Source organism: Acomys minous (assembly GCF_964271855.1).
Source record: "Acomys minous genome assembly, chromosome: 11".
Taxonomy (NCBI): Eukaryota; Metazoa; Chordata; class Mammalia; order Rodentia; family Muridae; genus Acomys; species Acomys minous.
This window is the reverse complement of record NC_140492.1, coordinates 65,702,420-65,725,759: the sequence shown is the minus strand read 5'-3', so window position 1 is coordinate 65,725,759 and position 23,340 is coordinate 65,702,420. Positions and strand designations below refer to the sequence as shown.

Here is a 23,340-nt window from a genome sequence, read left to right as displayed (position 1 = left end):
GAAATTTGTGTTCCAAACCCTAAGTAATATGGTCTTGGCCTTAGAATTGTCATTCTTGAGATATCTCAGCAAAATTGGATAGTCAGCGTCTTCAAATATGAAATCAGGTGATGGGATTTAGTACAGATGACATCACTTGGAGTTGGGATCTTCCTGTCTCAGGACCACTCCTGGCCCTAAGCCCCATCACTCCTCTACTCCTCAGTTATAGCAGAGATGAAGGTTTCTCTTTCCTTGGCAGCTTCTGCTGGGGTCATTCCATCACTTGGCCAGAGTTTAGTGTTGCCCTGAATGTTAGTCTAGTGATAATAGTTGAATACACAGAAGGACAGAACTCATGTAAAGTCCTCCCTCTGAGCTGACAAGATGGTTTAGAGGGTTGAGGACCCTGTTGTCACTCAAGCCTGGCACCCTCAGTTCAATTCCAAGAAAACATATAAAAGATATAAAAGGTGGAAGGAGAGAACTGACTGCATAGAAGCTGCCCTTGACTGCATGTGCATACACACATACACACACACACACACACACATATATACACACACACATACACACACAATACACACATACACATACACAGGATCATACATACACATACACACATACACAGAGACACATATACACACTTACACATACACACACATACACATACATACACACATATACACACACATACACACACATACACACATACATACACACACACGCAACACACAAAGAATGGATAAAATTGTTAAAAAATATTTCTAAGAAGTTCTCACTCTGGACACATGTAAATCTCTTTATTTCAGAGAAAAGGAAGAGAGCTGAGGTGATTCTTGTCATGAGGCCACATGTGGAAAAGTACATCCCAGGGGCCGGTGCTGTAGGAAGCGATCCTCTGTCTTGTCCATAGATACAGAATGCCTCCTATCCTGACTGACGCCCTTCCTCCTCTCTGTAGAGCCTCTGAGTCAGAGGCTGGCCCTTTATGCATTGTGATTCACCATACTCTCTTATTTACATCTTTCGAATTTGTTCAGCTTCTTCCTTTGGCTTCTTTCTTGTCAAGACATGTAAAATGACTAAGCCATATTCTAATCCTGCATAGGTGAAACGAACCAGTGGTAGCCATAGAATTGCACTGAAGTTTAAAACCATCTGAGTCATTTTCAGGGTTTTTTTTTTTTTTGATCCTCTATATGGAGCATTAGTTTCTCTGCTCACTACATTGGCTATGGAATTGTGATGAAGTCTGTATGGTAGGGGGGAAAGTTTTCCCCATGGGAATAGAAAAGGGAAGTCATTCAAGAGACCTCATGCTGAGAGGGGCGCTGGGACCTGGACTGCTTCGTGTGTGAACTTGCATCTGTACAGTCACTAGTGTGGAGTGGGTGGTGTTTTCATCTGCTAAAGGCAACACCTATGTGGGCTGCCTGAGGTCTACTTTCTGTTCCTCTCTGGTGATGCTGACTGGTGCCATTCATTCCAGGTAAGCACTGTTTCCTCCTGAGCTTCAGGGGTAGGGAAGAGCTTGGGTGTTTAGCAGGAATAAGGAAACCCAGCCTGGACATGAGTCAGATCCTTAATCTATCCGGAGGCGGGAGGTGTGGGAGTCACAGGATCAGGGCCCGTGGCACAAGTTCTAGCTCTGCGTTTTCCTGGGATTTCTATCTGGAAGGAAGAACATTGAGAGCAGGGCTCGGCCTTCTGGGCGGTGTGTGTGTGTGTGTGTGTGTGTGTGTGTGTGTGTGTGTGTGTGTGTATGTGTGCTCATCCCTGCTAGTAGTGGCTGATACAGCTGTGGTGCTGCTGTCTTCCTAGAGATTCAGAGTTCTATAGTGCTTTGGGAGGATAAACGCCCACAAGACATCACAAAGTGCGAACATGGTCTCTCACTGAAAACTAAGAACATCAGGACAGGCACAGTGGGGGCAAAGCTAAGCTGAGATCTGGATGGAGATCTGAGGTTGAGAGAGAGGAGCTGTCTCATCAGGCCAAGTGATACTCAAATATGATCTTTTTGAAAAATTATTTTATTTTTGTATACACACACACACACACACACACACACACACACACACACTAGATTACCTATGGCAATAGGAACCATGGCACAATCAGGAATTATATAAATGTTACATTCTTAGTGTTTTGGCTATTTGTATTTGACAGCCTTGAAGAAGACGTCTTTCCTATCTTGGTGCATCTAAATTTCTGAATGTAAATCAATTTCCATCACATATTGGCATTATCAACTTAGAACCCTTATTGATCTTAAACCAAAGCTAAAGCTCACAGCTCTTCTTGTCCACACCGAACAGGAGAAGCGTGCAAACTCTTGCTGCATCCTGGTCCTCAGCTGAGGATCTCCCAGTCTTGTTCTTACATTTTCTGGATGCTTAAATTATAATTGACTTCGCAGAAGAGAAAAAGAGTCCAAGATGGTGGAGCTCAGTCGCTTTTCACTGGTAGATTGTGAATGGCTTCCGAAGGCCTTGCTCTTCTTACCTGGGCTCTCTAGCCCTCCATGAAGCCTGGTAACCCTGAAATTATTCTCACTCATTGGGAGTTCAGCTGGAAATTCGGAAGAAGGCTGAGGCAGAGGAAGGGTGAGAAGATTAATGACAACTGACTGGAGAGACAGGACAGTTTAGAGAGTCCAGGAGGATCTCTTGTCTATCTCACCATGTGCAGTAGGTCAGGCAGAAGTCTGCACAGCAAATCAGCAGTGAAAGGCTCAGACATTCTCAAATAAAACACACACCTTTCCCACCAGCCTTGAGCTCATCTGACAAGAGACAGCTCGTCCAGAGTAAACAGAGGGAAAGAGATGCTTTGGGCAGAAATTAGCCCTTGTCAAAATCCAAAGAGGGCTTCTTGTTTCTCCCTGGTCACTTATACCTCTGGTGACAAGGCCTTCAAGGGCTCTGAAGGAAAATACGATTTTCAGATATTTGTTTACTTATTTGTTCACTCATCCACCTTCCGCATACCTACAGTTAGCATGCACTATGCTCAGCTTTAGGAAGAATGCTTAGTGACCTGCCCCTACTTTTTTAGATGGTCTTTTTAAAAAATATATTTTATTTACTATGTGTATAGTATTCTGTCAGCACATATCCCTGTAGGCCAGAAGAGGGCACCAGATCTCATTATAGATGGTTGTGATCCACCATGTTGTTGCGGGAATTGAACGCAGGACCTTTGCAAGAGCAGCCAGTGTTCTAAACCTCTGAGCGATCTCTCCAGCCCTAATGTTTGTTCTTTAAAAAAGTATTTATTTAATCACTTTAGAGCCTGATCCCAGCCCCCCCCCCTCTCCTCCCAGTCCAGCCTTCCCACTCCCCTCTTACTCTATTCCCCCACCACCACCCCCGCTCCCCTCCTTCTCAGAGAAGGGGAGGCCACTAGGGGTACCAACCCACTCTGACACCTCTGGTCACAGCAGGACTAAGTGCATCTTCCTACAGACATGTGTATATAAAGGTAGGAAACTGGCCATAATAGGAGCTGTACTAGCAATGTGTGTTATTCAAGCTTAAATCTCCCAGTTTATAATCTCTTAGCCTGCCGGCACCTATTTGAAAACTTGACGCTTAAATTGAGACAATTGAGACATTGTTACCTGCTCTGCTCTCTCAGAGTCGGTTGCAAAGAGAGATATAACTGGAAAATCAGGGTTTGAGACTTTTGTGGACAGGATATAGCCACCCAGGGATGTTTGTCTATGCAGTAATCTTCTGAGGTCCCTTGGGGGGAAGGGGAGACCTGGCAAGTGGGAAAGTATGGTTCATACATGCTCAAATTCCTCTGTGCTACCCCAGGAGGCAAGTCAAAAGAGGAGCCCTGCTAACTCAGGGGAGGACTAGCCGTGTGAACATGCAGATGGCACGTTGTCCCCTTCCAGGAAGTGACAGGAGGACCATTCTACTCAACCAGAGATTCCTAGCCAAATAAATACCCATTTCCATTTCTTCTTATGGACACTAGGATAAGAGGAGAGTGGGGAGGAGGGCAGGTTGTCATAGTGATCGCAGGGGGGAAGATGTTAGATAAGACAACAAGAGGAATGCTCTCTTGATGCCTACCATGGGCTGTGGACATAGCTCTAGCGTGCCTCAGGCTATGAGCTCAATGGACTTCAGAAGACAAGGCTCAAATGCTTGTCCTGCACACGTGTGCTGTGGCTCTGCTTCTTAACGGGGGGGGGGGGGGGGCTGTGCACAACCGTTAGTTTTTTGTCAGGTGCAGTTGCACGTTCTGAAAATTAGTGCTTCACATTGATGCCAATAGCTCCTATTTAAAGAGCTCTTATTACCCCATAATCTCATTTCCTCTCTCAATGGCTGTGTGTGGGACTCCTACTCTGTTGAAGAGAGGGAACTGAGGCAGAGAGGTGACCACGTTCCTTGTCCCTCACAACAGTGGATGGCAGGTGTGGGGACAGGGACCAGGTTTTGGCTTGGTGTTTTCCTATTATTGTGCTCCTCCGGGGCATACAGTGTTTGCCACCCCAGCTACAGAAAGCTGGAGGGTCACAATTGCTTAACCCAAGCTAAGAGGCATCAAGTGGCCACTGGAAACCCAGTGACAAGCAACTGCTACCACATCTGCTTGTCCTTTAATGTCAGTAGTTGAAACAGCAGTAATTCCACTCTTTTTTATTTTATTTTATTTTATTAATTTATTCATATTACATCTCAATGGTTATCCCATTGTATCCTCCCATTCCTCCCTCCCTCCCATTTTCCCCTTACTCCCCTCCCCTATGACTGTGACTGAGGGGGACTTCCTCCCCCTTTATATGCTCATAGGGTATCAAGTCTCTTCTTGGTAGTCTGCCACTCTTAAGAGGCCAGGACGCCATCCACCATCTCTCTGCTCCAACTTGTATTTGCCCCAGTCTGATACTTACATAGAAATTCTTCTTTATTGCCTTATAGTTTTGTGGTGTGACCTAGGTGGCTTTCTGAGAAACACTTTCTATAGCCTGGAGATTTTACTGGGTGTATGGTGGTGGTGGTGGGGCACAGGGATGGGGGTGGGGGAGAATAAGTCCATTACTGTGACCCAGGGCATCATGCAGAAGACATTTATGTCCAACTATGCCCTTTGTGCTTGTTGAAATCCAAGCCTTCCTGAACTACTCAGATCCAAAGCTGACCCCCTCTTTTACAGAGCTTCCTTCGCCCCACACCTCTCTTCTCCACGTGACCACCCAACCGTGCTGAGCCTTGTCTCACTGCACATAATCTGCCTGCTCATATACTTCTCTTGAAGGTCCTGTGCCAAACCGAGACTCTCAGCGGTTTTTCTCATCTTGCCTATGGAGGGAACTGTGGTTGGCCAAGATGGTTGTTCGGTTCACTGCTTGTTAAGTGAACAGATGCACTGAGTATCTCCTTGACCTTACAAAGGAAGTAAAAAGACTATCTGTTCATTGTGACCCATGAAGCAGTAGATGAATGAACTAAGAAATCTCTTCAAGGTGCTAGCATGCTCAGGACTATGTTTAAATTGGTTGTTTTTTTTTAAAGGGTGAATGTTCGTTAGTATCTCTCTTAAGAGTGAACCCAACCAGACTCCTTTATCAACTATCCCCACTTCTCCAGTCATAAAACAACAGAGCGTGAGTTTACAAACTGATGAATGTGGTGGAAGATTTACAATGGAAACTGAAAGTCAACCCTATGCATTTACCACTTTGATCTCTGCTCCATCTTTCTCCAGCAATTCGTTTCCTCATGCCATTCCCACCTTGTTTTTATCAACTCGGTTTCAAAATGTGTTTGAGAAATTTCCGTCTTGTTTTTTTCTGGTGGTTGGTTGTTTTTGTTTTTAGCATTTCTACTGTGTGGAGGATTGCCTTACCTTCACACTACGATGTCTTTCAAATTCTATCTGCATCTCTAAAGGAAGAATGATACTCACAACTGATTGATTTCAAAAGCCAGAAAACAAGCAATAACAACAAAAATTCTAAAAGGCAAAAATATAACTGAGAATGCATTAAGTGAGAAACCAAGATTCGTTAAATAGGTATCAGTTGGTCGTGGTTCACTCAGTGTGTAGTGATTTCTTGCTACCTGCTGAGCATTGTGGGAAGGGCACAGAAGAATAGAATGTGGCCGTTGCTGTCACTATCTATACACATCTCTCTTGTAATGAGTCCGTGGGAAGACGGATGACAGATTCTGTGTGTACATTTTCAGAGGCCGACTGCCCCATGTGTCCTCTCCACTTACGACACACAGGTCTCGGAGCTCTCATAAATAGCCAGTGGATTATTTGCTAACTAACATTAATCATGGTCTTCAGAGTCAAGTTTGGTTTTAGCTCTTCAGAGCTGCATGGACCAGCAAAACTCCGCCCTCTCACCTTGGGTCAGATTTCAATCAGAGAGGAAGTTGGCAGAAAATGACAAGAGTTTCTTCAGAGAGAGGAGCTAGGTGTGTTATTGCAGAACCTGAAGGGCTCCACCCACAAACCTAGTTCCTTGCCTCTGACACCTGAGTTCCACCCTGCAAACATTCTGGCTCCGATTTTGCCCCTTTGAGAAGGCGTGTTAAGCTCTCAGCTGAGCTACAGAGGTGCGGCTCTGTGGCAGCGGGGGTGACAGCTCTAGAGCACTCTCCTGAAGAGCTTCCTCTGAGACAGCTACCCCTGTACTGTCCTCTGTTTGTGCTCTACCGCCCCTTGTCTGAGAAGAAGAGGAAGAGCCCTGGGGACCTATTTCTATCTACCCAGGTAAGATCAAAAAGCATGTTTCTGGTTCCGCGAAGAAGCCGTGTCTTTCTATACGCTGTCTGATCCTGTTTCTAAACTGGGTTCCCAGCCACATTACACGTTCATTTGGGCTAATGGCTTTGCATGTGAAATTCCTTCATTGGTGCTGTGCAAGGCTGGTGTTTACAGACAAGAAAATAAGTAGCTGTATATATAAATATAAAATCAGTTGAGATACCTATACACTGATTTTTTTTTTTAAATCATAACTGCCCTGTGAACTTCGTAGGACTGGCGTGGCTTTCTCCATTCTGTGCCTCAGTAAAACTGAGGCTTGGTTAGTTGAGGTGATGTGTTCATGTATGATCCATTGGCTAAGAAGAAGGTGAATTCTGCTTTTCCCTTCTCACTTCTCTGCTCTACCCTCTAAGGTCTACTTTTGTCTAAAAAGCCAAGAGAACTGAAGGATCTCCTTAAACTTTTAATGATAAACAAACAGTGATTGTTTCTCATCATTATGAAGACATTTTGTATGTTTTCCAAGAGAGGCTTTCTCTGTGTAGGCCTGGTCATCTGAGAACTCACTCTGTAGACCAGGCCGGCCTTGAACTCAGAGATCCACCTGCCTCTGCCTCCTTAATGCTGAGATTAAAGGCATGTGCCACCATGTCTGGCTCTGGTTTTAAAAGCTGAAGTGTGAGAGATTTTTATAATAACAGATAGGCCTCATCACACACAGCTGCTTTTAGACAGTAAGTAAAAGAATGGATGTCAAAGGAAGAACTTGTGAGTTAAAAAGTCATAGCCAAGCATGGGACGACTGAGTGGAGAGTGTTGTATGCACTGGGTCTCTGTGGAAGAAGATTGGACTCTGAGGCTGAAAGGCCTGCTATGGATGTCAATAGCAACACTTGCCAGGCATGAATCAAGAAGTCCAAGGGTAACCATGGCTTCCACTGTGATACGTGGGAAGTGCATCTCAGTGATGATGCGGCACCCCTAATCTCACAGCGACTCTTACAATCCCTCACCTCGAACAAGCTATCACTGTATCCCTGAGAGCCAGCTTTAAGGAAAGCCATCTTCAGTCAGTGACAGTGATGCTTATTGCTTAAGATGCTCGATTTAGTTATCATTTCCCCCATCAGTCTCAAAGGTGTATGTAAGTCCTACTTATAGAAGCGTATGCTACCATCCCCTGTATGTGTGCATTTATTATGAAAATGCTGCTATTGATCCCCGCAGGATGATCATTAGGCATGCATCCCGGAAGAGTGCTGAGGAAAATAATCAATTGCCTTATACAAAACGGTGAGACTTTATCCCCAGAAAGATGACATGGTGTTTGGAGCATTATGACCACAGTCATCCAAAGGACCATTAAGTCAAATGCGAGTGCCTTATGCCTTTGCTGACTTAGCATGTAGTGAATGACACTGGGTATCTCAAAGCAGCAGCTTGCTGGTTCACTATGGAGACTGGGTCATCCTATAAGGTGCCTCCAATTATAGATTTCAGATGCTTTGTATTCTGCTCAGTGTCTAGTAGAAATGCCATTGTGCTATGTTGCATAAGAGCATTTACAAGAGAAGCAACGTTTGACTCTTGTGCATGTTTCAAGTCAGATTTTGGGCTTATTCTTTAGCTATAGGTAGAGAGGCAGATGTGAGGTAATGCTGCCCCTGTTTTCTTCAGCCAACGAGGACTTTTCTGAGATCCTTTAAGAGAGGTGCCACCCAGGTAATAGCCTCAAAACTTATAGACTAGTTAGACTGTACTCAAGAGAACTTAATGGCAGGTCACGTCCAAGAATTTGATTAATCCAGAAGCTTTAGTCCAGCAGACACAGGTGAATCCAGTGTGCAGACGTGTTTTGATTTCACTTCAGAATTAAATATCAAACTACTTGCAAGTATTTAATGAAACACAAGGCAAATCTTCCATTATTCAGAACAGTTGGGAGGTTTGACGGTACTGGACCCACATTCTTACACACAGAGCATATCAGTGGGATCTGTGAGGTCACCGTCCCCTGTCAGAAGAACATGTATTGATCAGAGCTGCATGGGCCCCCCATCCTTCCTTGCTGAAGCTTCCAAGTGTTTTTGTCTGAATCCTCCAACCTCTTAAGTATCAGAGTCCCATAATGCACCCCTTTTGAAAGGAACGCTGGCTGTATAAGATAGGCTGGCCAGCCTGAGGATCAGTGTCAAGTGAAGTCAAATCCTTGGCCCCGCCTTCTTTCCATTTATATGGGTGGCAGAAGTAGAGATGGTGACCTAGTGGTGCAAACCATTGCTCAGGGCACCTAAGCAGGCTCTTTTCTAAGCTAGATACAAGACTCAACAGTACGAAGGCTGAGGTAGTACTCGGGGTGACAGAGCTCCGGCACAGTCTATAGGCAACCACAAATGGACATAAATGAGAGCTGACAACTGCAGACCAATGCTCTTTCTTCAGAAGATCAGTTTCATAGAAATAAGGAAAGGGACTCTGATGTGTTATAGAGCAGAGGAAGCAACAAACAATTGCTAAGAATGTGGAAAGGAAGCCAATAATATGCCTTTTATGGTATGGTTATTAATGCAATAATTACTCTTTGATTGTTTCTGGTGCATGTAATTATAATGACGAGTATTCAGGGTAGAAGAGAAAAATGTGTACAAAGGGGAAAAAAGTCAACCAAACAGCAAAAGCTAACAACACAGACAGAATAACAAACAGCATTTAAAAAAAACAACACTACAAAGGCAGTGGTTCCATGGGGCCAAGAGAGATTCATGGCAGGTGACTGGCCTACCACCAGAGATGCTTGTGAGGGAAAAAACACAAACAAACACATGTGACATGAGCTTTAGACACATACAGATGGAGGGTTTCCAGTAGGAAAGGACTGTAAACAAAGTTGTGATTCAAGACTGCCTGAAGTGGGTTGAAGGACGGACTGAGCTCACTGTGACTCTGGACAGGGCTGGTGAGGTGAAATAGACCTTGGCTGGCAATCTGAATCTGCCCCAGGTTGCTGGCTTAGAGCACCGGATCACGTGCAGCCTAGTAGGTTTAATGAGCATTGTCACCCTCAACTGGGCACGGAGCCAGGCTCGTTGCTATTGAAACCCATAGTTTGGCTGTGACAGAACACCTGTTCAAGTGTACCTTAAATCTGCTTTAAGGTTCCAGGGAAATTAGCATGCAAAAACCATTCAGGTCTCCATATTTCTGAATATAGTAACCAAGGCTAAGTAAGGGAGACAGGGGGTAAATATATCCTTTCTAGAAACACAGATGAAAATATCTTAAAGGCATTGAGAAACTCTTATAAGTGGCTTTTAAGGTGTGATAATGTTTTTCCCTGCCCCGCCAACCTTCTTTTGGATTATTTGAGATGCAGAAAAGTGATGTTTTCTGACAAGTTCCTCTGAACGTTTCATTGTGTGTGATTTGGAGAGAGACTGTTGTTAAGTTATCCTCCTGTCTGGGAGGCAGTGATGCTGTGAGAAGCAGCTTTTTGTATTCTTCCTTAATAAAAGGTTGGTGAGAAGTACGTGTGTAGGGACGTAGCCCCCAGCGGTCCTAGTGGGTGGTATGAGATTGTGGAAGCTTGTCTTGCAGATGGCCGCACGGATCTCAGCAAGCTGGCAATTAGGCCAGGGCTTCCTCATTTTCCCATGCACGCTGCATGATTGTAAGTGTAGACCCTGCAAATGTCAACTTTAAAGGAGGTCAGTGTGTGCTGTGGTGTAGAGCGAAAGGAGGTATTTCAATAGGACCCATTCACTCAATGCCATTTTTTGAGGATCTGCTAATTTTAAAAAAATGCTCGCAATTCGTTTGTTAAAAGTCATTTGTTGACTATTCTAAGTTTTTGGAAACCCGGTTTCATCTTTCCTCTAACCCTGTAGGTATAGTTCTCCTGCTTTCAAGGAGGATGGAAAATGGTACATGCCAACAGGCAAAATGTATGTGTGATGTAAGGAAAGTAGGCTGGGGAGAGGCCAGGCTGAACGAAGTGTAGGGGTGAATGATGTATACGGATGGACAAGCACTTTAAGATGAAAGTGCCCAGAAGGTTTGGATTCTTGTTAACAGAATGGGAAATAGTAATGTGATGCAAAGGCGAGGATGGTCCAGTGACTGCCTGGGTACCTGGTAGGAAGAGATGACCTCGTCTGAAAGGGAGATGGGCACAAGAGGAGCAGGCTTCGTGACAAATCTTAGGGGCTTTCTTTGGACTTGATAAAGGTTGAGGGTTTTTTTTTTGAAACAGTTTTCTGTATAGTCCTGGCTTTCCTGGAACTTAGTCTGTAGACCAGGCTGGCCTTGAACTTAAAGATCCTCCTACCTCTGCCTGTGAGTGCTGGGATTATAAGTGTGCACCACTGCACCCAGTTTAGACTTTGAGAATAGGAGAAGTCAGTAATTTGGAATTCAGTGAAGATATTTCCATCCCCACTCTATATGTATATAATTAAAGCATTACCAAATAGTTAATAAAGACAGAAAACATAGAGCTTTTCAGCTTCCTTCTAGGAGTTTGGTCTTGAGTTATGGAAGTTGAGGAGGTCACGGCTAGCGATGAACTAAAAAGGAAGAGAGTTGGCAGGAGGGCCCCTCAGAGGATTTGATGACTGAAATCATCTATGGTCACCATCCCATTGTATGAAAGAGATTATTTTCACTTGTGTTTTGTGTGGATGATACATCACCTTTTCACCTGCATTCTAGCGCAGACCACACTAAGTACACCTAGTGTTCACTACTCACTGTTCAAAGCCAACGAATCAGTCTCCATGTGGGTCCCCTAGTAAGAGGAGCAGGGGCTGTCTCTGACCTGGACTCTGGTGTGCACTATCGGATCACTTCTCCCTGGCAGAGTGGCCTTGCCTGGCCACAGAGGAAGAGGATACATGTGGTCCTAAGGAGGGGTCAGATGGTAGTAGGAAAGTGCTCCTCCTTTCAGAGGACTAGGGGAGAGGGATCGGGGGAGGAGGGAGGGAAGGAGGGTAGAAATGGGAGGAGATGAGGGAGGGAGTTACAGTTGGGATGTAATGTGAATAAATTATATAAAAATAATAATAATGAAGGAAAAACAAAAGAGGAGCTAGAGGAACAGTTCAGAGTGGTGGTACCTGCTACACAAGTGTGCTGAGTCTGGACCAAGGCAGAGAAGCAGGTAGAATGCTACTCAGAGGCCGTGTCAGGTGTGTGTAAGAACGGGACAGAGCAGTCTGCAGTGCGGAAGTTCAAGAGGAAACAGAGAGGTTTTCAAAATGATGGGTACAGTTTTCACCAAAGGACACTATGTGAAAAAGGGAAATTGGTACTAGCTAGAAAGGAAGCTGGAGGGGAGGGCCTCCTCTTTTAAAGGTGAGAGAAAGATGCTAGAAATATACGTCTGTAGGGATTACAACGTGATCAGCCCATGTGCATAGCAGCATCTTGTTTAATATTTCATACACCGCGCGGAGCAGCTGAGATGAGATTACCGCCATATAATTCTTTCAGTTACAGGAAATCAGGCTCTGAGACTTCAAGTCATCTGTTCAAAACCAGTAGCAGATGGGATTTAAGCCCTAGTCCCAAAAACTTGAGTGTAAGGTTCTCACAACGAAGCATCTACCCATGCGAGTTTGGAAATCATACTTTAGAACTCTCTAGAAATCACTGAGCTACCCCTGGGGAGTCCTTTCTAACTCTCATGGGACTCATACTTGTCATCCAGCTGTCCTGAACTGAGTGTACTTTTGCACCAAGTGTGGAAAATTTTGAGTCCAGGAAAGAAACTCAACCATAGCTTGTACAGCAGTGAGAGGTCTTCCAAGTAGTGTCAATCAAGGCTTCAGGTTGATCACCTAATGCTGGAGTATGGGAATCGAGTTTCATATATTGGGGGTTGTGGACTAGCTGCCTCCTCTCTCTTCCTCTAGAAGAGGAATGGTCTCTGCGACCAGCATCTTGGTACAGTCACATGCTGTCTATTTAAAGGCCACAGACACTCAGTGGTCTCTTCACACCCAGCTCCAATCACATGACCCTGGGTCTTCAAGTCTACTAGACTCTCAGTTGGGATATTACTGTTGCTTTTTGTTTGTTGTTGATTTGTTCGTTTTAAATAAGAGCTGCATTTAAGTACATGTTATTTTGACCCAGCCCTTCGGCTCCAGAATAGGAAGTTTTGCATGTCACTTGCCATTCCTCCATGGGGGGGGGGGTTGCCTCTCCTATCACCGATGACTCCAAATAGCAACTTCTCCAGAACAAGCCATCACCCTGGTCTTTGGCCTTACGTACCTTCCTACCAGTGTGTCTTGTAGCACAGGTCAGCGTGATGCTCTGTGGGACATCTAGCATGTTCTTCATACACATTTTCTAGATGTCTACTACTGCCTTAAGCAAGCCATCATGTTGTCCTCCATTTTCAGACTCAGTTCATTGGCAGTATGCTTCTTGGTGGCAGAAACTGTCTGCATACGTCTTCCTAATTGCCACTTCTCTCTCTAGCACAGTGCTTAGCCCAGAGAACTGTCCCCCTGCCCCGCCCCCAAATGTGTTTTAATTAATTAAATAAATGAGGTGTTCTTTTACACCCTGTAGAGTAGCAGTAGGCCATTTAATTTATGTCAGACAGGGGGGAAAAAAGTAAAGTACCTACATTCAAGATAGTCTTCTATGCAGAATTAATTAATTAGGCAAATCAAGTTTGAGGCTTCAGAAACCGACTAGTGCAATTCATTTTCCCCTTGAGTTAGGGAAGCATAAATTTGAATAATTTATGTGTATACTTTGAAAATCTGACATCACTATTACACATGCTTTTAACTCAGAATTGCATTGTTGCAATTATTAAAATTAGCTGATATCATAGACATTTATTTGTGAGTACACTTAACAGAAGGATTTTCCTGGTCAGTGAGACAAGATGAGACTTTTAATGACAAAAAAAAAAAATGTCTGTACAACCTCAGCCTTTCAATCTAACAAGATAAAAAAGGAAGTTCTGTCTATTATTATTATTGTTTATTAGTTTGTGTTCTGTTTTGAGACAGGATATCACAACAAAGCCCTGGCTAGCCTGAGATCTATGTAGACCAAGCTGACCATGAACTCCCAGAGATCTGCCTGCCTCTGCCTCTGAAATGGTAGGGTTACAGGTGCAGCATCAGACATGGCCAAGTACTGAATATTAAGACAAATGGTGGGCAAACATTTTTAAATAACTAATTAAAAACGTGAAAGCTGAAAAACCCTCTGCAGATCTTCATAAAGCAGTTCTTTGTGTATTCTATTAGAGTTTAAATTATGTTTGGTTGCTATGCCTGGGAGGCCTGCTTTTTTTATGGGTAATGGAGGAAAAATGGATCTAAGGGAAAGTGGAGATGGGGCCAGAACTGAGAGGAATGGAGGGAGGGGAAACTATGGTTGGAATGCAATGTAGGCAAAGAATAACATTTTTTAAAATTAATGATGGAGATAAGGCTTAGCAGTTAAGAGTGAGCACTGCTCTTGCAGAGGACTCAAATTTGGTTCCCAACACATTTGTTGGGCAGCACACAACTGCTTGTAACTCCAGCTCCAGGGTGTCCAATGCTTCAGTCGGTACCCAGACACACACACACACACACACACACACACACACACACACACACACACACACACACGTAACTAAAATTAAATATTAAAAAAATAAACTGTAGGGTTTGGAGGGAGGAAAGAGAAGAGTAAAATATAATTATATTATAATCTCAAAACATTAAAAAATATAAAACAAATACTTATAAATTATTTAATTGGTAAAGCATTTCAAGGAATGCAATTTGGTCACAAATAACCAAACTCTAAAATTGATGTATCTCGACACATAATTTCCATGTCTAGGAATTAATATTGGATAATAAATTAAGATGCATGAGAAGTTTTATCTGTAAGGATATTCAACACATCATCATATAATTAAATAACAAAGGAATGGTATTAATTAATAATATAGGATAAGTTATATAACAGTCTATGGCTGGTACAACGGGATCATATATAGACACTAGCACAGTATTAGGAGAATGTATCTGTTTGCTTCCATCTTTGTTGTAGTATAACTGACAATGAAAACAGCATATAGTAATGGTCCTGAAGTACAATTGGTGTTTTGACATATGTATATGCATTATGATATAATTACAATTAGGTTAAAAGTCTAATAGCACATCGATGACATCACTTAGAGTGGTGTGTGTGTGTGTGTGTGTGTGTGTGTGTGTGTGTGTGTGTGTGTGTTGAGAAGCTGTAAAAAAAAAGTACCCTTTTACCAATTTTCAGGCATAAAAAACTTACTGTTAATCCACTAAGTGATGTCGGAACTTTCAGTGCTGTGAAAATATAAAAGAGCGGGACAGAGAGATCTTTGGTGAGCTGTAAGCTCTGCCACTTACTCTCCGAGTGACCCCGGAACACTGCTTAATCTCTTAAGATTTTGCTCTCTAATCTGTAAGTGCAGATAATTATAGGGCCTGAGCCACAGGGCTTTGATGGGCTGAGTCATAGTGCTGCCACGGTCAGTATTGATTTCCTCCTACGAGTGGAAAGAGTGGTATGGGAAGCAAGAGTTATAGCAGGTCTCTCCTTTTGAAGTAGGGAAAAAAATATATATGTATATATATATATATATACATACATATATTATATATATATAAAACATTGTGAAAAGGTAACTGTAGAAAAATTTGAGATGTATATCAAAGTCATTTACTTCTGTGTTTCTGCACGGTGAGTTCAAGGACAGGTTTCTTCTGCGTCATCTTGAGGCGTCCACAGCACAGTGAGAAATATAGGTCCGCGTGGTTGTTAAGCTCAGTCTCTGTGCACGGTGGCTCGCAGACTGTTCTTATCGCTAAATGTTAGCATCTTCTCATTTTTGTTACCGCCCGCCGTGGCTCTCAGTGCGAGGGGCTCAATTCCGAGGCCTTAGCCTTTGCTTCGTCTTCTGCTCTCCCGTCAATGGGACCCGCCATGAGCACACCGACAGCGGCTATTCCTTATACGGCCCTTGGTGTTGGCTGTGAAAGACAAGGCAGCCCAGAGGATGCTCTCTGAACCAGAGGAGCTTTTTTTTTTTTTTTAACTTCCAGAGAGAAGTATCTTAGAGCCCAGTTGGTGGGGGGAGAACGCGTTCCTGTGAGGAGCAGAGATGCTTATCTGAGGATCCTGTTTGAGACGAAGCCCCCATACCCACCCTGACAATTTAATGTATTCATCTCCAACATTTCTTCTTTGGTTCTTTTCTTTACACTTAAGAGTTTTAAAATAAACCACAGGGTATAAGTAGCCTTGGACCATGGTTTTTCATGCAATATTATTCTGTGTCTCTTTTGTTCACATTTAACATCTTCAGAGATATGTTTTCTACTAAGGCTGTATGCACACAGTATTATATGATATATAATATGCGTGTGTGCTTTCATTTTATTGGGGTTTTGGAGACAGAGTTTCTCTGTGTACCTTGGCTCCGAGTTCTAGGACTGGGGGCTGTTTTGGATCGCATTCTGTAGACCCGGCTGGCATTGTACTCGCGGAGATCTGCCTGTCTCTGCCTCCTGAGTGCCGGGCTTTCTAAAACCACTCCAATTTAGGATTGGGGCTTACCTCCTTCTCCTACTAGGCTCTGTACTGCAGGCAATGAAGTACATTTTTGATTCATTATTCAACTTGGTCGTGTAAGCAAGGAACAATGACCCCATTCTTGTGCTATGGGATATAAACCTTAAACGGAAGCTTTCTCTGTGTGAAGGAATCCTAGAGACGATGGCCGGGCTGTAAGAAAGACTGCAGATTAGGGATGACCCACCATGTTGGGGCCTGGTGGAACAGAAAAGGAATTTTATCTGGAATAGAACCCAGTTTAGCAGACTGTCGCTGAAGTGCTGTTTTTACTGGTTTCATAATGAACGAGACAGAAAGTTCCCATCATGCAGTGCTCCTGCTTGTTGAGCGAAAGAGCGCAACACAGGTAACTACTGTCTTGCTATATTTTCTATTCCTGCTACACACACATATAAGTTTATCTGAACAACAACAACAACAACAACAACAACAACAACAACAACAACAGCAAACCCAGGAAGTTTTGATTTGTAGTGGGATGAAGGTGATAAAAAATAAGTATATTGCTTTTGCTTGTTTGCTTTGTTTTTTGAGACAGGGTTTCTCTGTGTAATAGCCCTGGCTGACCTGGAACTCATTTTGTAGATCAGGCTGGCCTGGAACTCACAGAGATCCACCTGCCTCTGCCTCCTGAGTGCTGGGATTAAAGGTGTGCGCCACTGCACCAGGCATAAAATAGATATATTGCAACACCTTTAGTCTTGTTCCTTTTATGTGGTCTACTCTGTAAATGACTTTAAGCTTTCTCCCTCTTCAACTTGGAAATTTCACCCGGGCCTAATAAGAGCCCTAGCCTGACTGTTGGAGAGCCATCTTGAGAGCAAGTAGCTGATGAGTAACCTCCTTATGAAAACAAGCAAACAAACAAACAAACAGAAGATGCTCAGAGGAGACAAACACCTTCCGTTTGAACTCAGAGTTCCAGGCTGGTGCTAACGCAGAGCCTTCTCCACCATCACGAAACTTTATGTCTTGGCCCCTGACAGTTGATGTGTTTCTCAGATTCAATCGACTATCGTACCCCCTCCAGCCCCGCGGCTTACAAAGCTATGCTCTGAATTCCACCTTTATTTTAATATTCTGCTACTTTCCTGTAGACCCATTAGCGCCCACAACCATTAAACTGCTCCCAAAGGCATACTTTGGATCCACTTCACACTTGAGAAAACTAAAGTTGAGGGACTTTAATTGTTGCATGACCTCAGGCAGCAGGTAAGTTGTGGCGCCTGGACTCAAGCCCAGGTATGCCTGACTCTGAAGCTCTCTATACCCTGCCATGCCTGAAAAAAAAATTATTGATTGCCCCAAATGAATCGATTGGTGTCTTCACTGCTCCTTGTCCATTATCTTGAGAAAGGGTTGGCTTGATTAATTCTAACATCTGCATCTTTAAATCGCAGGTGAGGGATCTGGACCCATAACTGAAATCAAATGTACAGGCACATTACAGGCTTCAGTGGAGAAAGCTCAGCTCTCTGGCTTTCCCACTCCACCTGGCAGCTGCTGGAAGGACAGCAATGGGAAAACGTTACAAAAACCAAAAGCTACCGATGATGGAAAGTCGACTCATTACAAACAGCAAACAATGCCAGCAAACTATAGTGACCATGTGTTTTAGGAGAGAGACAACTTGATTTTTTTTGTTTTTTTTTGTTTTTTTTGAGAATTTCACATATGTGTGCTATATTTGCATCATTTTCCTTTAAAAACTTTCCTACCTCTAACTCCTCTCATGTATCTCTCATTCTCTGTCAAGTTCATATACTTTTATTCTTTAATGATTATTGTTTTATACACACACACACGTGCACATATGTGTGTATGTGTGCATGTGTGTGTGTGTGTGTGTATGTATAATTTATAAATTCAGCCTGCAGAGTCTCTTTGCTTAAATGTGTTTGTGTTTGGGGCTGGCCCCTGGGATTGGACGACCTATCTTGGGGCTTATTTCTCTAGAAGACTTACTCTTTCCCTCTCTGCAGGCTTTGATTGCCCATAGCTTTTCATCTGGGGTGGAGGTTTGTGAAACCTGCCCCACCCACACGAGTGTGTCAAGTGTTGTTGCTGTTGCTCAGATCTTATTTATGGCGGCATATTACTGAGATTTCCTGAATGCAGATGCCCTGTCATAGATAGAAGACGCCATGTAGAAGGAAATATTCTGGTCCTCTGGCTCTTACGATCTCGCTGCCTCCTGTTCCCTGAGCCTTAGAGGTTGTGTTGTAGGCGTTTGACACAACAGGGAAGGGAAGCCTGGGTAGGTTTGAGGCTGACTGTGTTTAAGCCCAAAGTCTAGGTCAGATCAGGGTGAATACTGCCTCGGTCAGCACTCTTGAACTATTCTCTCTTCCAAACCTAAAACATTGTCACTCCTACCTCTTCCTTCTCTTCCGTATCCTTCACTAGGAGAGACCTTTGCTTGAACACTTAAATTCTGCCAAGCCAAGATGTCCTGTCTAACTGTAGCCAAAGTTTTTGTCCTCAGTGGCTTGATTGGTTTCTTGGAAGTATTAAAGTCTAATCGAGACATATCATTTCAAAATATGCTTGTGTCATTTGCATAACAGGTTTGTAGCTTCTTGGCCTGCAAACACATTACATAACTCCTTGTGCAAAAAGCCTTTCCCAGCATACATTGTCTTTCCACATCTTGCCAAAGGTCCTCTGATTTTTATTTTCTGAAGGAAGCGTTTATATATTAAAGGGCAGCAAAATAAGTTACCAACCCACTTTTCTAAGTACCACGTATAATCTCTCCCTGGTACTCATCTTGGTCTTTTTCTGACTTTTGATTCTTTTTGGGATTTTTTTTCTGAAGATTGGATTTTGATACAAGGTCTGTGTGAAACAGATTTTTCCATAATGGAATGTTCTGAGGGAAGGAGAGTCTGTGATGAGAATGTGGGTGCTCAAAGAACAGCACTTTACATCCTCAATAGCTTACTAGATGATCCTCATTGGATTCTCATTGTAGAAAATTAGAAAATAAAATAAGAAACAAAGAGGTCTATCTTCCTACAACCCAGAGAAGGATAGCATCAACATTTTGAGAAATATAACAGTAAGCTTTTTTCCTATGTATTTGTATTTTATCTTTATAAGCCCAATGTTATGCTAGTGGTGTACCCCATTTTGTTACTTGATTAAAAACAAAAGTATACTGGGACTCTGTCTGCAATTTGTGCATTGTTCACTATAATGGCTATGTAATATGCCACCTACACCATATTTAGATAGATTTAAAATTTTTGCTAGTGTAAGTTTATTATTCATGAGACATTATTGCATATTGTACTGGGAAGTGGAATAAAGGTCAGACTTTGGCTTACCATAGGAATGTGGGAAGTTAAAAATCACACCTGCAGATAAAATTTATTTCAAAGGACCCTTGTCTCTTTCATGTACCCAGTTATCTCCAAATAGCTTATGACGATGTGGTAACCAATTTACTCATTCAAAAATTTTATTTAGTTAGTTATTCATTGTACATCCCAATCGTAGCCCCCTTCCTCATGTCCTCACCGTCCCATCCTCCCTACCCCTACTACTCCCTTCCCTTATCCCTCAGAAAAAGGAGCCCTCTCCCCACTAACTTACCCCAGCAGATCAAGTAGTGTCAGGACCGAGTTTATCCTCTTCCCCAGTGGCCTGGCAAGACAGCTCTGCCAGCAGGGATTGATCAAAAAGCAGGCAACAGAGTTCACATCAGAAACAGTCCCCACTCCCTTTACTAGGGGACCCACATGAAGACCAAGCTTCTCATCAGGTGCATATGTGTAGAGGACCTAGGTCCAGTTCATGAATGGTCCTTTGGTTGATGCTTCAGTCTCTGTGAGCCCCTACTGGGCTCTAGTTAGTTGGCTTTGTTGGTTTTCTTGAGGAGCTCCTGTCTCCTCCTGGTCTTCTATCCTTCCTCTTAGTTTTCTACAAGGCTCTCTAAACTTCTCCCTATGTTTGGCTGTGAGTCTCAGCATCTCTTTCAATCAGTTGCTAGGCGGAGCTTCTCAGGAGACAACCATGCTAGGCTTCCATTTGCAAGCATGGCAGAGTGTTGCTCTCTCCCATGGGGTGGGTTTCACGTTAGGCCAGTCACTGGCTGGACACCTCCTCTATCTCTGTTCTATATCCCTGCACATCTTGTAGGCAGGACAATTTTGGGTTGAAGTTTCTGTCGGTGGATTGGTGTTCCCCTCCCTCTGGTAGAAGTTATGTTAGAGGGTGAACGCTTTCGTCTCCATGACCCCTGCTAGAGGTCTCAGCTCGAGTCACCCCCATATCCTCCCAGGAGCTTACCCCATCGTAGCTCTTCAGCTTGTTTCAGAGATGCCCCCGCCCATGGTTTCTGGGGTCTCTGCCCCAGCTATCCCAACATCGATCTCCACCTTCATTTTCCTCGGCACTCACTCTTCTATCCTGTTCCCTCTCTTCAACCAATTCTGCTGTCTATTGTGTTTTCCCTTCTGAGTGAAATGTAAGCATCCTCCCTTCTGCCCTACTTGTCACTTAGCTTCTTTGGGCCTGTGAATCGTAGTATGGTTATCCTGTACTATATGGCTAATATCCTCTTATAAGTGAGTGTATCCCATGTGTGTCTCTCTGGAGCTGGGTTGCCTTACTCAAGATGATCTTTTCTAGTTCCCTCTATTTGCCCCCAAATGCCATGATTTCTTTGTTTTTAATAGCTGAGTAGTATTTCATTGTGTAAATGTACCACAGTTTCTTCATCCATTCTTCAGCTGAGGGACTTTGAGTTGTTTCTAGTTTCTGGCATAGATCCAAAACCATACAATGGAAAAAAAGATAGCATCTTCGACAAACAGTGCTGGTCTAACTGGATGTCTACATGTAGGAAAATGCAAACACATCTGTGTTTGTCACCCTGCACAAAACTCAAGTCCAAATGGATCAAAGACCAACATAAAATCAGAAACACTAAATCTAGTTGAAAAGAAAATGGGGAATAGCTTGAAATCATTGGCACAGGAGACAGTTTTCTGAACAGAACGCCAGTAGCTCAGGCTCTATGATCAACAATTAATAAATAGGACCTCTTGAAACTGAAAAGCTTCTGTAAGGCAAAGGGCACTGTCAACAGATCAAAACAACAGCCTACAGACTAGGAAAAGATCTTCACCAACCCTACTTCTGACAAAGGGCTAATATCTAAAATATATAAAGAAGTCAAGAAATTAAACACCAACAAACCAAATAAACCAATTGAAAATTGGATACAGAGATAAACAGAGAAATCTCTAGTGGCCAAGAAGCACTTAAGGAAATGTTCAACAACCTTAGTCATCAGGGAAATGCAAACCAAATTGACTCAGATTCCATTTTATACCTATCAGAATGCCTAAGATCAAAAACTCAAGAGACAGCACATGCTGGCGAGGGTGTGGAGAAAGGGGAACACTCCTTCATTACTGGTGGGAGTGAAAACTAGTACAACCACTTTAGAAATCAATCTGGCATTTTCTCAGAAAATTGGGAATAGCCTTACCTCAAGCCCCAGCTATACCACTCCTGGGCATGTACCCATTTTTTCCATGTATTATGAGTCTTAAACTTATAATTAGGAAAGACTTTCAGTAAATCAAGGTGGCAACCCTGCAGGGGCTGACTGATGAGACTCTGAACTACAGTGGGCAAGGTCTTCTTGGCTTACATATTCTATACCCACAGCCCTGCTACCCAGAGGAGAGTTGGTTTAGACTATTGTCTAGCATTTTTTAAATAAGCCTATCTATCTACTGATGAGATTTTGGGGGGAAATGAATCAGAGACTGACAGCTGAATGCAGGGTCATTTGGAGTGTCACTTTGCCTAGCCAGGTGGGACAGAGATGAACATCATAAGGAGTATGAAGCAAGAGCAGTCCTCGGTGTTAGAAGAAGGCCAACTTCCCTCATAGCTAATATGTTTTGGAGCCACATCTGATTATTATTACCGATTACATGAATTCCCTCTAAACAGAAGTGGCATTACTGACTGCACCATGTAACAAGTGCCTTGGTTGGCCCTTCCGTTCTCCTTATCTCTATTCCATCTTAGTCAGTGTGTGACTGACATCATCTCTTCCCAGTAATCCAGCCCATAATCACGAAAGCAAAGATGCAGCGATGTCTTTGGCAGGTGTTTTAACTTTCTCAGCACATTTATTATGTACTCTGGCTGCCGCTGCTCATTGCTTTGTGTCCACAGTTGGGTCACCCATAAAAAAATGTAACTTTCTTTATTTTATATCATTCTGGGCACTTTATGTCCACAATGCTTACATAGTAATGTTTTCTTGTGTATGCTTTTTTTGGTGTTATTGAGATAAGGTCTAACCTTGAACTTCATATGTGGTCTGGGTTTGCCTTGGACTCTTAATCCGTTGGCCTCATTTCCCTGAATCCTCTAACATACCAGGCCACAGAATTATTTTTTTTTCTTAGTGGGGGCAAAAAGAAGAGGCAGATGTCACTCTTTTTCTTGCCTGTCTACTGCTGACAATCAAACATAAAACTATCTTCAGCTTTTACTCTTTGACACTCTGAACCATCTACTTTTCTTAAAGCACCCTAGAGTGAATCCTAATGGCACTTGTAGTGCAGAGCTACTTCCATCTCTGTACTTGTGTTCTGAGCTCCATTATTTCAGCAAGCTATCTGTGTTGCTCTAGGTCCCTTCCCTTTTCTTTCCCTGGGTGCAGCTTTCTGGACTCATTTAAATGTCCTGGCATCTTGTAGAACAGGCTGGTTTTCAGGTGTTAACTTCCTCCCACAGGTGGAGTAGAAGTGGGTCAAGTGGCCTTTTAATGATACTATTCTCAGGAAAACTTATAGCTCATTAGTCTGGAGTGCTGTCTTGTGTAGTTAGCATTCACTGTGTTGGAAATTTCATGTGTGTTTCATTATTTCACTGTGTCTCAGTGATGGTGCCCAACAGCGAGAAGTTAACAACATTTAATATATTTTTTAAATTTTTATTTTAATT

The 23,340-nt window shown here is 43.1% G+C and overlaps 1 protein-coding gene across 2 annotated transcripts in view; it reads left to right on the top strand.

Annotated features, from left to right (window-relative positions):
• Positions 1-1,169: 1,169 nt before the first annotated feature.
• TPRG1 (tumor protein p63 regulated 1) overlaps positions 1,170-23,340 on the top strand; it is a 135,513-nt gene continuing 113,342 nt past the window's right edge. Inside the window, exon 1 of one of the 2 annotated variants that reach the window (XM_084802541.1) lies at positions 1,170-1,471. The gene's annotated coding sequence lies outside the window, so the exon portion shown is untranslated. Of the gene's footprint in view, positions 1,472-6,474; positions 6,730-23,340 lie in introns of those variants that run through there. The other variant, XM_084802540.1, reaches the window with a different exon arrangement.